Source organism: Cupressus sempervirens, chromosome 11 (assembly GCF_028749045.1).
Source record: "Cupressus sempervirens isolate cs-2001-9-10 chromosome 11, ASM2874904v1, whole genome shotgun sequence".
Classification (NCBI taxonomy): Eukaryota; Viridiplantae; Streptophyta; class Pinopsida; order Cupressales; family Cupressaceae; genus Cupressus; species Cupressus sempervirens.
In genome coordinates this window covers 612,806,291-612,821,597 of record NC_143128.1, presented here as the reverse complement: position 1 = coordinate 612,821,597, position 15,307 = coordinate 612,806,291, and positions in this window count along the sequence as shown.

Below are 15,307 nucleotides of genomic sequence, written 5' to 3'. Positions count from 1 at the left end.
TATGTATATAGCTAGTAGCATCCTGAGGGGATGTTAAAAGAATACAATTCTAATATTTATTATATAATATAATATTACTACACAAATTTTATAATATGAATTTGTATAATTTTATTATGTACAAGATAAATTTTTGACTTTGACAAATAGGTGTAATTTAAAGTAGGTTTGGGGTTGTAGCTGCTTAGTTTAATACCAAAAAATGTCAATGGTTCTAAGTAGGTTTAGAGTTTGAGTTTATTGAGGTTTATAGTTAGTGTTAAAATTAGTTTGGTGTTAAGGATATAGTTTTTAGTTGATTTAGTGTTATGTTTAGGATTCATCATCATCTATAGTTTTAATAGGTTTAAGGTTATTATTCAATTTGGTCCAACATTTAATTACTAATAGGGTTCACTTTTGGCTATGATTATTATGTATCATCTCCCTCCTCTTGCCATATTTTCTCCCTATTTACCTTCTTTATCTACCTCATGTCTCTCACCTCATCCCTATTCTGTCTTATTTACCACTTCTCTAATAATTAATCAGCTCCGTACTCTCACCATATTTCCCCTCTATTTATATCTTCTTTATCTACCTCATGTCTTTAATCATGTCCCCATTCTATTTTATCTACCACCTATAATTACTTACTCTATCTCTTTATCTTCCACTCACTCTTTCTCTTGCTCCTCTTGTCACCAAATCTTCCCTTTCTATATCTCTTATACCTACACATCAATATCCCCTTAATTACTCTCTCTTATAATCTTTCACCCACCTTCTCTCTTTCTCTCTCTATCAACTCATTCCCCCCATATTTATCTTCTTTATCTACCCATGTCTCTCACCTCGTCCCCAATATATCTTATCTAACACCTATAATTACTCATTGTATATCTTTATATTTCACTCACTCTTTTTGTTATTCCCTCCTATCAACATATCTTCCTCGTATCTATCTCTTTTATATATATATATATATATATATATATATATATCATCCTCGTAATCTCTCTCTCTCTCTCTCTCTCTCTCTCTCTCTCTAACACACACACACACACATCCATTTGTCTATTATCTTTATTTCACTTTCTCCCCTCCCCCATGTCACCATTATAATTTTAGTTAAAATTGGTGTAGTATTTAATTAGGTTTAAGATTATAGTTCAATTTCGGTAAGGATTACATGATTTAATTTGACTTAATATATACGTGGGCATACATATGTAACCTTATATATATTATAAATGTATATCATTATATATAATATGATAAATGTATATAATTATATATAAAATGTGTGTTTTTTTTCTATTTGCATCTCTCTCTCTCTCTCTCTCTCTCTCTCTCTCTCTCTCTCTCTCTCTCTCTCTCTCTCTCTCTCTCTCTCTCTCTATTTTCTCACCTCAACCTTACCTCTCTTTACACTCTACTTTCTACCTTATCTTTCTATATCCCCTTCTAGTGAACTCTTTCCCCAACTTAACATATACCTCAAACTATCATATCTCACCCTCTCCCTATTTTTTCACTTGCTATATCTCTCCCATTAATTACTCTCTCTCTCTCTCTCTCTCTCTCTCTCTCTCTCTCACCATATTTTCCCTATATTTACCTTGTTTATCTACCTAATGTCTCTCATCTTGTCCCCATTCTATCTTATCTATGCCCTATAATTACTCACTGTCTCTCCTTAGCTTCCACTCACTCTTTTTCTTGGTCCCTCTTTTTACCACATCTGCCCCATCTTTATATATTATACATACACATCTATACCCCCCTAAATAATTTCTTTTATAGTTTAGCTCCCCCGCTTTCAAAGAATATATCATCTCCCTACTCTCGCCATATTTTCTCCCTAGTTACCTTCTTTATCTACCTCATGTCTCTCACCTTCTCCCCATTCTATCTTATTTACCACTTCTCTAATAATTAGTCAACTCCCTACTCTTGCCACATCTCCTGCTTATTTACATCTTCTTTATCTTTACCTTAGGTCCCTCACATTGTCCCCATTCTATCTTGTCTACCACCTATAACTACTCAGTATGTCTCTTTATCTCCCACTCACTCTTTCTCTTGCTCCCACTTGTCACCATATATTTCCCATCTATATGTCTTATATGTACACATCTAAATCCCCCAAATTACTTGCTCTTATAGTCTTGTCCCCCCTACTCTCTCTCTCTCTCTCTCTCTCTCTCTCTCTCTCTCTCACACACACACACACACACACACACACAATTAATTCCCTACTCTCTTTTCATATTTTCTCCCCTATTTATCTTCTTTATCTACCCATGTCTCTCACCTTGTCCCCATTATATCTTATCTAACACCTATAATTACTCACTCCATATCTTTATCTTCCACTCCCTCTTTTTGTCACTCAATCCTGTGACCACATCTTCCCCATATCTATCTATTATATATATATATATATATATATATATATATATATATATATATATATATATATATATATATATATATACTTGTAATCTCTCTCTCTCTCTCTCTCTCTCTCTCTCTCTCTCTCTCCCTCCCTCCCTCCCTCCTGACTATCACCATATTTTTCCTATATTTGCCTTGTTTCTCAAGCTCATGTCTCTCATCTTGTCCCTATTCTATCTTATCCATGCCCTATAATTATTCACTCTTTCTCCTTAGATTTAACTCACTCTTTGTCTTACTCCCTCTTTTTACTACATTTGCCCCATCTCTATATGTTATACATACACATCTATATCCCCTAAATAATTTCTTTTATAGTTTTCCTCACCTTTCTCAAATAATTTATCATCTCCCTACTCTCACCATATTTTCTCCCTATTTACCTTCTTTATCTACCTCATGTCTCTCACCTTGTCCCCATTCTATCTTATTTACCACTCCTCTAATAATTAATCAACTCCCTACTCTCGCCATATTTCCCCCCTATTTATATCTTCTTTATCTACCTCAAATCTCTCACCGTGTCCCCATTCTATCTTATCTACCTCCTATAAATACTCAATCTATCACTTTATCTTCTACTCACTCTTTCTCTTGCTCCCTCTTGTCACCATATCTTCCTCATCTATATCTCTCATATGTACACATCTAAATCCCCTTAGTTACTCTCTATTAAAGTCTCCCCCCCCCCCCCCTCTCTCTCTCTCTCTCTCTCTCTCTCTCGTTAATCTATAAAATTTTATCTACTACTTACTCTTTCTATATTTTCTCCTTATTTTCCCTCTTTCATCATGTCTCTCACCTTGTCCCCATTGTCTCTTATCTATCACCTATAATTACTCACTCTTTTTATCTCTCCCTCTCCCTCTCCTTCAATAAGACTTACACACATCTTTGTCCCCCTAGATACACACATACACACACACCTCTCTCTCTCTCTCTCTCTCTCTCTCTCTCACACACACACACACACACACACACACACACACACCATTCCCATACTTCTATAAAAGAAAATTAACTTATTTTATAAATTCTCTCTCTATCTCTCTTTAAATAATAATGGAATGTATAAATTTGAACTAACACAAATAATTACAACAAATAAGAATAATGAATTTAGGCTTCGGCCAAAACATAATATGACTTTGAATTACTTACCTATTTTTTAGCAAAATTTTTTATTACAAATTTTAATCATATATTTGAACACAAGAACCATATTTAAAATTTTATTTATTACAGTGTATTATGTCCAAAATGATTTTAAATCCAAAATAATTTTAAATCCATAGAGTGATTTTATAAGTAAGAATGGAATGTATCTCATTATGAACCAATAAAACTTCATAAAAGAAAACTAAATGTATCAAAATATATAGAAAAAGTATTCTATTTCTAAGTAAATATTTGGAAATATAAAATAAATATACATGATCCATAATTTACTATACAAGAGAAATTAAACATAATATAAATTTAAAATACTTACTAATATAACACTTTCAATTTTTAACCAAAAATTGTATTACAAAATTTGGAAATTTTATCTCTAAAAAATTATTAATTATATGTATTCTAAAATTCAATTTTTTTTTGTTTGAGAATTTACTAACAACTTTTTAAGTACAAATTTAATGAAGTGAAATAATTTAGATTTACACACACACATCATCCCCATATTTAGAATCTATCTCATTATGAATGAGTAAAAGAAAATTAACTTATTTTATAAACTCTCTCTCTCTCTCTCTCTCTCTCTCTCATAATGGAATGTATAAATTTAAACAAACAAAAATAATTATAACAACTAACAATAATGAATTTAGGCTTCGGTCAAAACATAATATGAATTTGAACTACTCACCTATTTTTTAACAAAAAAATTGTATTTCAAATCTTAATCATATATTTGAACACAACAATCATATATATTGTTTCTAAAATAATTTTAAATCTAAAATGATTTTAAATGCATAGAGTGACTTTCTAAATAAGAATGGAATGTATCTCATTATGAGCCAGTAAAATTTTATTACAAATCTTAATCATATATTTGAACACAACAATCATATGTATTGTTTCCAAAATGATTTTAAATGCATAGAGTGAATTTCTAAATAAGAATGGAATGTATCTCATTATGAGCCAGTAAATTTTTGTTTTGTTTGAGAATTTAACAACTTTTATTTACTATACTAATCTTGAGTACAAATTTAATAAATTGAAATAATTTAAATTATTAAAAAAAAATTAGCAATATATGTTATGAAAAATCTTTTCAAAATTATCCAAGTTAATAAATACCTCTTTGCAATGTAGCTGAAGTCCAGGGATATGCCATGTTTTTGAAAGTTGTGGCTTGAGCATTAGGAAAATGTACCCGGTTATATAGATTTTAGTAGAAATATAAACCGTCAAATGTACCATGTTATATGATTTTTAGTTATAATTTTTTTTAGAAATATAATGAAATTTTTTCAATTATTCTATTGAAGATCTTCAATTTTGTAGTAGCTGCACAATGACATTCCTCTCTTTCTAATAATTTTCTTACTTGAATCCTCCAGAATCAACATTTGGAAGGTCTTAAATAGATTCAATTTTTTTATTGAATGTTATAGATATAATTGATCTACACACATATATATTTGTAAGCAGAGGAAAATCAAATGCAACTGATATAAATGTACATTTATGTAAATATGTGAAGAATTCTGTTTACATCAACTGTATCATTCCATTTTCATTTTACTGTGATTCACTAAATTGATTGAAAATGATTTACCGAAACATTTCAAACCATTACCAATATTTGAATCCATAAAACATAACCGTTTATACAACTGTTTATACAACTAATAAATATTTGTTGGGAAGCACTTCTGAAAATGCAACGTAATAAAGAATTTTGCAAGGAAAAACAAAGACGTTACAACTAAAATACACTGACATAGACCCCTGCTTCGCCATTAAAGAACTATATAAAAACCTTATCGGCAGGTTAAGAAACAGTATCTCTGAGTTGCCATTGTTTTCCTCATCTAAATTCACACTCTGCCTTTTCATGCCTATTTCAAATTGAGATTGGGGATGTTGCAAGTTCCATTCCTGGCAATATAAAAATCTTCCCATTCAAACTGCGACTCCCATGCTGGAATTGAACTATGTGCGTATAAAGAATTGAAGGATTTGGTAGCATTCTGCTTTCAGAGACAAAATTAATCACGTCCATCCCAGCTAGATCAAAACCAATCAAGAACTTGCAAAAGAGGAATATTTTCTACCATATCATTGTGATAAATAGTAGATATATCTGACTTCTAAGCATTACATATAAAAATAAGAAGCAAAGCAGGAACTGACCTTCCATTTCCATATCATGTGACAAATGAGAGAGAAATCCCAAATTAAAATTTGAATGCATCTATATGTAATAACACGGTAGACGAGTGATGGCACCATTCATTGATAATCTATTAATGTTCTATGTGAAAGTATGGATTAATGTACCAAAATGAACAAAATGATTGACCTTATTAATTACATTGCAAAGAATTAGTACATTTGCAGGCCAAGGCGAAACTCGTCCTCTGATGACTCGTTGGGCAAATCACTTGATCCCACCACTCCAACCATCTTTCGAAGCCGCACACATGCACACAAAAATAAAGAATAAATCCTTTCCAACACAACCCAAATCAAACAGTCAATAATCACATTAATAAGGAAACCAATTATTTAACAAATATAAACTTGTGATGTGAATATCAGGATTTAACTGTGTGATTTTTGAGTCAAACTCGATGACCCATGTTTCATGAGTAGTGATTCAACATGAATCCATCTCTCATGAGAATAAATGGAACACTTAGCACTCATTGGATCTAGGTGATGCTCACAAGGGTGAAGCACCGGGACTTCCCGGGAGGTCACCCATCCCAGTACTACTCCAGCCTGAGCGCGCTTAACTACGGAGTTTCCTCCACAGTTAAACCCAAAGCTTGCAACCCCATTTGCAAAACCTTCACCAAGTGTTGTGCCTTATGAACCATTCATTAGAAAGCCCCTTAAGCTCATCAATTGATAAGTAGGAGATGATTTCCACAGCTAGTCAAATTGTGATGTGAATATCAGGATTTAACTGTGTGATTTTTGAGTCAAACTCAACACACAACTAATCCGATCGAAGCACAAGGCCAAACAATCGCTCAAGCACAAATTTTTATTGTATCCTTCTCAGAAATGAAATACTCGTCAGCTCTTCAATAAATTCACATTTAAGGAACACAGAGAAAGAATTCCATCTACAGAAACATAGGTGGCAGAAACCTTGTCCCGTTTCTTCTCCTTCCAGATATCAATATAACCACTTGCTTGGTTTGTTTTATAACCCTTTCTTGTTTCTGTAACTAACCTAGATTCAGGTGTATTTAGTTTAGGTCCCTTTTCTTTTCATTAGCACATGAAATTCTTATTTTTAAAAATTCATGTAATTCATGTAATTTACACGGTTTTGGGGGGTCTCTTATGAGACTGAAGAGCCTCTCGGCTAATTATTCTTGGGACGCCAGGCGACAGAGCAAACCTTCTGAGAAATCGGGAGTTATTCTAGATGTTTAGCAGTTAAGAAATGTTTAACTACTGATTTATTTTATTTTGCAATTTGGTAGGGAAATTAGGTTTTACAGGGTAACAAAGTCTAGGGTTTTCTTAAACCCGTCTGTCGATAGAACAGTGACAAGGAAAATCATGATGCAGGCAGAGGACTTCAGGGCACTGTACATTTTAGAAGCAATACATGGAAATAAATTGGGTTTCAACCATTTAAAACCTTCCGACCAAACTGAAAATATGCAAGCCTATGCAAGCCTTTGTATTATCAATCTTTATGGCATTATTTCCTCCGATCTCCTCAAACTGTAGTTTGTAAATATGTATTTTTCTTCGTTAAATATTAATGCTTCACAAAAATTTCAAATTTTTGACTCTCAAAATCGAAGGTTGTCAAGAACAGAAAATCGTCAATATTTCTCTACTTAGAAATCGTTTCATTTATTCCAGTTGAAGTTCAATTTTGTGACATTTGTCCAAATTTGATTAAATATGGTTGCTTGGAGAAAATACAAATTTCGTACCGTAATAAAGTTGGACTTTGGAAGTTAAAACTTTGACGTTTTCTAAATATTTACTATTCCAATAACCCTGTCGAAATGTGCCCAACTTTTGTCATTTCCTGACTCTTATCATTTCTTTTTCCTTATTTCTCTGTTTCCATCTAGCCCTGCTTCCTAGGTTTTAACTGTGGTCTCTGGCTTTAGGCTCAACATTATACCTTGAATTTTACAATATGAATTGAAAATTATTCTTTTGTTATGGTTACTGCTTATAAGACAATTTTCCCCAGTTAGAAAAAAATTCAAGAAGACTTGATTGAAAATTAAACTGGTCTGTTGTCTAGAAATATTAAGTCAAAATTGTTAATATGGTGAAGGCCAATGATCACATTATCTTTCGCTCCAATAATTGTGTCTCTTGATTTCATGAGACCTTTCATATGTAATATTATTGGAACCTATTTATATGCTGCTCTATTCATTTGTAATAATCTTTTTATACATTAATCCAATACTTTGCAGTTTGGACGTAGCCACTATTATGGTGAACCAAGATAAATCTGGTGTTATGTATTTTGTATTGTGTCTACTTTTATTTCTCTATTTTTAATTCTTTCAATTGGTATCAGAGCACGAGGTGTGCAGGTTGGAAATCGGTATTGATTTTTTGGAAAGATGGAGGATACGAAAATAAAGAAATTCACAGGCAAGAATTACAGCCTGTGGAAAGTGCAAATGCACTCTTTGCTGGTTAAGAAAGATTTATTAGTTGCAATCGAAGGAAAGTCTAAGAAACTATCTACAATGTCAAATGAAGATTGGAAAAAGACAGATGAGAAGGCGATGGCATCTATTTTTTCTCTGGCTATCACAAAACATCTTGTTCAATGTCTCAAATGAGAAGACAATAGAAGAAGTTTGGAACAAACTTCAAAATATGTATCAAATGACATCGGCTGCAAATAAAATCTTCATTATGAATAAGCTCTACAAACTAAAAATAACGGAAGGGACTATGATATCAAATCATATAAATGATTTGAACACTCTACTATGTCAAGCAACCTTGGTTGGTATGACTCAAGATGATGAAGCCATAGCCATCATCTTGTTATGTTCTTTACCTAACAATTGGGATTCCATAGTTAAAGTTGTAAGCACTTTGAACTCCACAAAGTCAAAGTTGGCCTATGGTGAAGTTGTTTCCACCTTGCTAAGTGAAGACATGAGAAGAAGTAACAAAGGCTCCTCAGCTAGTGATGCTCTCACCATGGTCAGTACCAAGAAAAGGGGAAGAAGCCATCATAGAGGTAATAACCATTACAATCAAAGGAAATCTAGATCACCCAGTCGTTCAAGATCAAGAGGTAGGAATCGAGAATGTTGGTTTTGTGGTAAGCTTGGCCACAAAAAGAGAAATTGTTAGGATTACAAGAAAGCACAAGGAAAAGTGAGAAACATTGAAGAAAATACAACCTATGAGAAAGGTGAAACAATTTTAATTCTTTCTACAAGTGACTCAAAATCAGATTCTTGGGTGATAGATTTCAGAGCCTCCTTCCATGCCACTTCATGTATGGATTGTTTCACAAATTACCATGAATGACAATTTGGTGAGGTATTTCTTGGAGACAACAAATCCTATGAAATAGTTGGAAAAGATGAAATTTTGTTATAGCTGGAAGATGAAGGAAAATGGTTGTGAAAAGATATTAACCATGTTCCCAAATTAAGGCAAAATCTAATTTCTATCAGTCAACATTTTGCACAAGGATATTATCCATCCTTACATTTGGATATTTGGAAAGTCGCCAAGGGTTTGAGAATCATTACCAAAGGAAACAAAGTTGGTAATCTTTACCTTCTTGAAAAACCTACTAAAGTAGGGGCTATTATGACAGTCATGGGCAGCGATGTGACACTTTGGCATCAAAGGTCAGGCCACATGAGCAAAAAGGACCTTGAGGTAATGCTCAAAAGGGATCAACTACCTAATCTCCAATCAACAAACTTGGAGTTTTGTGAACATTTCCTTAAATAGAAAGCAAAAGTGGGTCAGCTTCTTGAAAGATGGACATGATCTAAAGGAAAAACCATTGGAACTTGTACACTTGGATGTCTTTGGTCCTATTGAGATAAGTTCCTTAGGAGGTGCAAAGATTTTTGTTACTTTCCTTGATGATTGTACTAGGAAAGTATGGGTATATATGATGGCCATTAAATCTAAAGTTTTTTCTAAGTTCAAAGTTTTCAAAGCTCTTGTTGAAAACCAAAGAGCTCACAAGATTAAATGCTTGAAAACAGATATTGGAGGTGAATTTTGTTCACTAGAGTTTGGCAATCATTGTGTAGATAATGGTATTCGTAGGGTGAAATTTGTCCCCTTCACCCCTCAAGAAAATAGACCAGTAGAAAGACTCAATAGGACAATAATGGAGAAAGCTTGGTGTATGCTTTCAACTTTAGGTTTGGGAAAATAATTTTGGCTTGAGGCATGTAATACAACTATATATCTCATTAATTGGAGTCCTTCTTCAAGGTTAAACTTCAAAATTCTAGAAGAGGAATGGCAAGGCAGAAGAGTTTCATACTCTCATCTTAGAGTATTTGGTTGTTAGGCTTTTGTACATGTGCCCAAAGAGAAAAGAAGCAAGCTAGATCCTAAATTCGAGCCTTGCATATTTTTTTGATATGGAGAGGATCAGTTTGGCTTCAAATTATGGAGTCTAGCTAATGAGAAAATTATTAGAAGCAAAGATGTAGTTTTTAATGAGAAAGTATTTTCTCATTCCAAAAATGAGATTCCTACCACAAAATATTTCCTTCTACTTGATATGATGAATAATGGCTCAAACTCTCAGCATGGTAATATGTAGTTCATGTATCCCACAAATAATTGCTCTCCTACATTAGTTCTTGCCCCTGCTCCTATCTCTTCTAGAGGATACATGGCATACTGAGGCAGAAGATTCCCTCTTCAACTTGGGAAATTATGACAATGAAAGTGTAAACATAGAATAGTTTACCAACATAAATAAAACATATGCTTGGCCTATCTCTTCATAACCTTAGGTCTATTCTAGTGAAACAAAACATATTCAATGCCAAGGTAGAAGCCAAGGTAGTTGCAATGGAATAAGGCACGATGGCAAATCACTGGAGGACACACGTGGGACTAAGCACTCCATACACCATAGCTAAGAAGACTTTATTTTTTAGGGAAGCCAATGGGAATAGTCCACTCATAGAAATTCACAGTCAACAATGAATAGCACTAGCCGTGAAGACTTTGCTATGTGTAACACCCACTTTGGGCTCAAGCAATTTAATTCATAGGGAATAGTGAAACATAGACCGTAGGTTGTACAAATTAATCAAAATGTTGTAGAAGCTAATCTATAGGATGTTAATGTGTAGGGTGTCAAAGTTGTTGCACAATTTGCAGTTAATAGGGAGGGCAATTATAATCATATTGAAAAATGCATCTCACAATAGTGGTGAAAACTTGCAATCTACTACCCACATTGTAATTGTTGAGTGACGAAGTGTCGTACGGTGAGATCCCCTACGGTGAACTCCTATACAGTGAATCTCGTATGATAATTCTCCCATACAGTATGTCTCTTGTATAGTGGTATGTCACTGTATGGTGGCTAGCTATTTTTAATGTTAATTTTTTACTTTTGCACATACAGGGTGACACAGTAATATGTGTAGTGTATGACATTTATCTGTACAATGACACAATGTTATTTTGTGTCATGAGTTTGGAAGCGTGGTGTCGGTGGTGTCATGGTGTCAGAGGTGTATGGTGATTTTGTGATGTATTGGTGCCAAAGGTGTGGTGTCGAACAGTATAGTGAAAGACAATATGTTGGACAGTGTGGACAATATGGTGAAGTCATGAAGGCATCAGTTGGCAAACTGTTTTGCTTGTAACTGTTTCTGGTATTCTATAACGAATTTGCAGGGTGTTTTTTAATGGCTGCAAGAATTCATTTGAACATATATTAATAAAATCAAGTTGATTAAAAAGGCAATCTGAGCTTGTAAAAATCTAGAGTGTTGTATGTAAACTTTGTTTTATTGTAATACAAAAAGTTGCTCGGGTTTTGGGGGGTGGGTTTTTTTCCCAAAAGGGTTTCCCACATTAAATCTATGTTTTCTTTGTGTCTTTTGATATGGTTTTCTAATAGTTTATTACTTTGCACATCTCTGTAAGTTTGTTTATGCTTATTTCCTTGTCATATTTGGCATTCGAAAAGCATTTCCGCACCGTTGCTTTCCTAACAAGTGGTATCAGAGCCTGGCTAGTTGTATTATCCTTGTCGGGTAGGGTTTGGTTTTTTGTGCCAATTTGGTTTTAGTGGGATTTTGCAAGTCTTTTGTCTGTAAATTGAGATGGCAAGTACATTAGGATGAGTGGACATTGAAAAGTTCAATGGCATGAACTTTGAGTTGTGGAAACTTAAAGTAGAAGATTTGCTAGTTGATCGAGACATGTGGAGTGTTGTGTCAGGCATTAAGCCTTCAAGCATGAAACAGGAAGATTGAGAACTAATGGATCGAAAGGCCAGAGGGTTAATAAGACTGAGTCTTACAGACTCAATTTTATTGAATGTCCGTGAAGAGAAAACTGAACATTCCTTATGGAAAAAATTAGGAGACATTTATCAGGGAAAATCTTTGGTAAACAAGATTTTCCTAAGAAGGAAATTGTACTCCTTGAAGATGGATGGTGGAATAGCTGTGGTAGATCACCTTAACTCATTTAATATGGTGATTGCATAGTTAACATTTTTTGGTGTGTTCGTTGATGAAGAAGATCGATGCATGTTACTGTTATGCTCATTGCTTGATTCGTGGGATCATTTGGTAATGACCATAGGAAGTACAACTACCAAGTTGAAAATGGACAAAGTAGTTGCTTCACTTCTGTTAGAGGAGATGTGAAGAAAGTCCTCTGAGGAAGCAAAAGAAGACTTGAGTGTCAAAGGAAGATCTAAAGAAAATAGTAAGAAAAAGGACACGAAGTCGAAGTCTCAAGAGTGATCTACCACTCCTGGAAAGAAGTCCAAGGTGAAGTGTTGGAACTATGGGTAGAAAGGTCATATCTGAAAGGATTGCAAGGAGGAGAAAAAGAAGAAGAAGAAATTTAATTCCGACACTAAATCTTCTCAAAGTGATGTGGCTGCCTTTGTAGCAGCCTTGGCAGTGCCTGCGTTTGATGATGTATGGCTAGTGGATTCGGAAGCATCATTCTACATGACATCTCATAAAGAATGGTTCTCAAAATATGAACCATATAATGGTGGAAAGGTATTCTTGGTGAGCAATTCCACTCTAGAAATTGTTGGTAGAGGAAGAGTCAAAATTCAGTTTCCTAATGGCAGAATAAAGGGAATTGATGGAGTGCTTCACATACCTGGTCTGGCTCAAAACCTACTATCTATAAGCAAGCTGAATGATGTTGGAGTTTAGGTAACATTTGTCCATGGTGGTTGTAAGATGAATAGGGGTTCTATTGTTTTAGCTAAAGGTGAAAGCATTGGAAAACTATATAAGTAAGATGCCAAATCGGTGTGCTGTAATAGTATCTTTGTAAAGTCTGGTAGAAGTAGTAACATAACTTGTGGTGCAAATGCTATGGAAGTGAAACTTCCTGCAAAGAAAACAATGCTTTGGCATCATAGGCTTGGCCATATTGGTGAGAAAGGTTTAAAAACCTTGAAGAATAAAAATTTGGTTGAGGGGTTGGTTGATTGTAACCTTGAATTTGATTTTTGCGAACATTGCATCTATGGAAAACATAATTGTGTTCAGTTTTATTCTAGTTCTCAAAAATCTTCTGGTTTGTTGGACTATATTCATTCTGATGTGTTTGGTTCTATGGATGTTCCTTCTCTGTCTAATTCAAGATATTATGTATCATTTATTGATGATTATTCAAGAACATTTGTTTATTTATTGAAGAAAAAATCAGAAGTGTTCAGTCAGTTTAAGGAATTTGGAAGTCTTGTTGAAAATTAGACTGGAAGAAAGATTAAATGCCTAAGGATAGATAACAGTGGAGAATTTTGCAATGAATATTTTGATCATTTTTGTATAGATCATGGCATCAAGAGGCATAAGATGACACCTTATACTTCGCAACAAAATGGAGTAGCAGAAAGGATGAATCAATCGTTGATGGAGAGAGAAAGAAGCATGTTGCGAGGTGCTAATCTAGAACCAAAGTTTTGGGCTGAAGCAGTGGCAACAGTGTGTTATTTGTTGAATTGTTCTCCTACAACAATGCTAATTGATAAGATGCCTATGGAAGCATGGTCTGGTAAGAAGCCCTCAATAAGACATTTGTGTGTTTTTGGCTATGAGGCATACACTCATGTACCTGAAGTGAGTAGGTTGAAGTTGGATAACAAAGCTGTGAAGTGTATCTTTATCAAGTATGGTATTGGTGTGAAGGGATACAAATTGTGGAACCCTCTCACTAAAAACGTCTTGTATATCAGGAGTGTTATCTTTCAAGAAATGAAACCTAACTCACTTGACCAGCAAGAGAAAACTGAGAAGAGAAAGGAAGCAATTCAAATCCCTTTAGCTTTCGGATAGGAGGTATTTCAGACTCTAAATGAAGCTAAGAATGAGAATCCAAAAATACCTAAGAATGAGAATGAGGAGAACTCGAGCAATCACACAACTGAAGAAGAAACTAATCTTGAACCTCATGATGAACCTCAAGAAGTTTTACAACAAGAAGTGAGGAGATCTACTCAGGCAAGGTGACAACCTGATAGGTATGGTTATTCACCAAAAAGATTTAATTATTCTATGTTGAATGTCAATTGTGCCTATGCATTGTTTACGAATGTCGATGACCCTAGGACTGTCAAAGAAGCAATTAATATGCCAGATTTAGATTCCTAGTTGTTAGCCATGAATGATGAAATGAAATCTTTGGAAAAGAATGAAACCTAGGATCTTGTACCTTTACCTGATGAGAGGAAACCCGTAGGATGTAAATGGGTATTTAAGAAGAAGTACAGTCTAGCCAGAAGGATTGACAAGTATAAAGCAAGATTGGTTGCAAAGGGATATTCTCAAGAAGAAGGGGTTGATTATGGAGAAATATTTTCTCTTGTAACTAAGCTAACATCTATCAGATTTCTGTTGTCACTTGCAGCAGTGCATGACTTTGAAATTGAGTAGATGGATGTGACAATGACATTTCTTCATGTTGATCTTGAAGAAGAGATATACATGTCCCAACCAGAGTACTGTGTAGAAAAAGGTAAAGAGCATTTGGTATGTAAACTAAAAACGTCTCTGTATGGTTTGAAACAGTCACCCAGAATGTGGTACCAAAAATATGATACATATGATTTGTCTTTGGGTTTTACGAGATCTAAATTAGATCATTCTATATATTATAAAATTGAAGGTGATTAGATACTTATTATTGCTCTATATGTGGATGATATGTTATTTATAGGCAATAGTAAGGAAATGATTTCAGAATTAAAATCTCAATTGTCCCTAAAGTTTGAAATGAAAAATTTAGGTTCAACAAAATTTATTTTGGGGATGGAAATCATAAGGGGCTGGGTAGGTAGAAAGCTTTGGCTTAGCCAAATAAACTATATTGCCAATGTTCTAGAGCGGTTTCATAAGACTGACCGCAAGCAATAGATAGTTCCAATGTTACATGGAACAAAGTTGTCGGTTAATGACAGTCCAAAAACTCATGATGA